The sequence below is a fragment of the Callospermophilus lateralis genome, chromosome 1 (genome assembly GCF_048772815.1).
Source record: "Callospermophilus lateralis isolate mCalLat2 chromosome 1, mCalLat2.hap1, whole genome shotgun sequence".
Classification (NCBI taxonomy): domain Eukaryota; kingdom Metazoa; phylum Chordata; class Mammalia; order Rodentia; family Sciuridae; genus Callospermophilus; species Callospermophilus lateralis.
This window is the reverse complement of record NC_135305.1, coordinates 74,820,344-74,824,033: the sequence shown is the minus strand read 5'-3', so window position 1 is coordinate 74,824,033 and position 3,690 is coordinate 74,820,344.

Genomic DNA, 3,690 nt, shown 5'->3' with positions numbered 1-3,690 from the left:
GCCTCAAAACAAACAAACAAACAAACAAACAAACTTGGGAATCAACTTAACAAAAGAAGTGAAAGACCTCTGCAATAAAATCAACAGAACACTAAAGAAAGAAATTAAAGAAGCCACATCAATGTTTATAGTGGCACAATTCACAATAACTAAACTATAGAACCAACCTAGATGCCTTTCAATAGATGAATGGATGAAAAAAAATGTGACATATATACACAATGGAATATTACTCAGCAATAAAAGAGAATAAAATCATGGCATTTGCAGGTAAATGGATACAGTTAGAGAAAGTAATGCTAAATAAAGTTAGCCAATCCCCCCAAACCAAATGCCAAATGTTTTCTTTGATACAAGGAGACTGATTCATAGTAAGGTAGGGAGGGGGAGCATGGGAGGAATAGACGAACTCTAGATAGGGCAGAGGGGTGGGAGAAGAAGGGAGGGGGCATGGGGTTAGAAATGATGGTGGAATGTGATGGACATTATTATCCAAAGTACATGTATGAAGACATGAATTGCTATGAATATACTTTGTATACAGCCAGAGATACGAAAAATTGTGCTCTATATGTATAATATGAATTATAATGCATTCCACTGTCATATATAAATAAAAATAATAATAATAATAAAAGAAACTCTCTTATTAGACAATTACAATGTTTCACCAAGCTCCACTGCACCTGAACCTGTCACAGAACAATAACTTTAAACAATGGACTTTCCTAAGAGCTATACAAAACTAATGTTGCACATTGCAACTGTAGTATGTAACTGAAGAATAAGTTGCATAATGTTGCTAAATCTGTAACCCACCTAAGGACACAATAACAATAAGGTACTACTGATGTCGGTGGCTTAATGTAACCTATTGATATAAATAAAGCTGGCAGCTTGGACAAGGGGGAAAAAAGAAGTTAAAGAAGACCTTAGAATATAGAAATATCTCTCATGCTCTTGGACAGGCAAAATTAATATTGCCAAAATGGCCATATGACCCAAAGCACTATACAGATTCAATGCCATTCCAATTAAAATCCCAACATCATTCCTTATAGAAATAGAAAAAAAATCATGAATTTCACTTAGAAAAATAAGAGGTTGAGAATAGCCAAAGCAATCCTTGGCAAGAAGAGTGAAGCAGGTGGCATCACTATACCAGACCTTAAACTATACCACAAAGCTATAGTAACAAGAACAGCATGGTATTGGCACCAAAATAGACTTGTAGACCAACAGTACAGAATAAAAGACACAGAGACAAACCCACATAAATACAGTTATCTCATACTAGACAAAGCCACCAAAAACATACATTGGAGAAAAGATAGTGCAGAGAAATGGTGCAGAGATCTGGAAATCCACATGCAGCAAAATAAAAATAAACCCCTATCTCTCAGCATGCATAAAACAACTTACAGTGGCTCAAGGACCTAGGAATTAGTCCAGAAACCTATGCCTAATAGAGAAAAAAGCAGGCCCAACTCTTCATTATGCCGGATTATGCTCCAACTTCCTTAATAAGACTCCTAAAGCACAAGAAATAAAATCAAGAATTAATAAATAGGATGGACTCAAACTAAAAAAATTTTTTTCAGCAAAAGAAACAATCAATGAGGTCAAGAGAAAGCCTACATTTTGGGTGCAAATTTTTGCCACATGCATGTAAGATAGAACACTAATCTCCAGGATATATAAAGAACTCAAAAAAATTAACACCAAAAAACCAAACAACCCAATCAATAAATGGGCTAAGGAGCTGAACAGATAACTCTCAGAAGAAGATATACATTCAATCAACAAATATATGAAAAAAAAATCTTCAACATCTCTAGTAACTAGCAAAATGCAAATCAAAACTACCTTAAGATTTCATCTCAATCCAGTCAGAATGGCAGTTATCAAGAATACAGACAACAATAAATGTTGGCAAGATGTGGGGTAAAAGGCACACTCATACATTGCTGGTGAGACTGAAAATTGGTGCAACCAATCTGAAAAGCAGTATGGAGATTCCTTAGAAAACTTGGAATAGAACCACCATTTGACCCAGCTATCCCATTCCTCAGCCTATACCCAAAGGATTTAAAATCTGCATACTATAGTAACACAGCCACATCAATGTTCATAGCAGCTCAATTCACAATAACTAAACTCTGCAATTTCTGTTCTCTATCAGGTGCCATACAGTGCTGGAGATGGGGTGACCTGCTGTAGCCACATAGCCCCTCAGAGATGGGTGTGATTGCAAGATGCCAATCAATAGATGAATGGATAAAGAAACTGTAGTATACATACACATGGAATAATTCAGCATTAAAAAAGAATAAAATTATGGCATCTGTAGGTAAATGGATGGAGTTGGAGAATATCATGCTAAGTGAAGTAAGCCAATCCCAAAAAAACAAAGGCTGAATATTTTCTATGATATGTGGATGCTGATCCATAATTGGGGAGGGGGCACAGGAAAAATGGAGGAACATTTACTGGGCAAAGGGGAGGGAGGGGTGAAAAGGGGTTATGGGGGTGGGAATGATGATGAAATGAGATGAACATCATTACAATGGGTACATGTATGACTGCACACATGGTGCGATGCTACATCGTGTATAACTAGAGAAATGAAAAGTTGTGCTGCAATTGTGTATAATGAATCAAAATGCTTTCTGCTGTCATATATACCTAATTAAAATAAATAAATTAATTAGTTTTAAAAAAAGACTTATACATGGCACTTAACCACTGAGCCACCAGTCCTTTTTATTTTTTGTTTTGAGACAAGGTCTCACTAATTCACTTGGGGCCTTGCTAACTTGCTGAGGCTGGCTTTAAACTCACAATCCTCAGACTCCTGAGCTGCTGGGATTACAGGCATGCACTGACCACATTGGGTCAAATAATGTTACTTTTAAAGGAAAAACAAATTTATGTTGTGAAACTGCCCACCCAGGTAGTGGGGATGGGTAAGAAAGTCATGTTTAATGTACTAATTTATAGCCTTAAAAGAGATAAAGATTAGACCATAAAGAGAGAACATTTCAACAATTCTGCCAATGTAAAAATCATTTCATAAATAATCAATAACAGAACTTAGAACAATATAATACAATATAATACTGTTGTTGTCAAAAGCTCAGTCCTTGTCCCTGATGCCAATCCATTAACAAGGACACAGTTTTGAGAAAAAAGGAAAAAGTTTTGTTGCTTTTCTATCAAAGGAGAAGCCCAGGGGACTCCTTTACCCAAGGCTGTGATTCTGCCCATCAGCAGGAAGAGGAGGCTTTTAAAGAGGTGATTCTAAGGTGACATTCTCTGTCTGGAGTTGTAATACACTTGTTAATTTGGGGAGTTAGTCACTTCTGACATCTGGTATCACCCCCAAAGTCTGGATTACTTCTTCCTGTGGTGGGTGTGTACTCAAGGACAGATAAATCTGTCTAGAATGGGTAAGAAAGGTAATCCTGTTTCCCCTAAGACTAGGAAGAAGGGCAATTTTGGAACGAGCAGGGAGAGAAGAAGAGAAAGAAACATCCGTTTTACAAATCAGTTGTACTGGTAAAGCAGCAAGGGTTATATTCAAAACATAAAATGGATCACTGTTACACTGTGGCCAAAATAATTTGGTCTCAATAGACTAGGTTATGATGTGGTATTGTTAACACTGAGATCTCATTGATTAATTAAGGC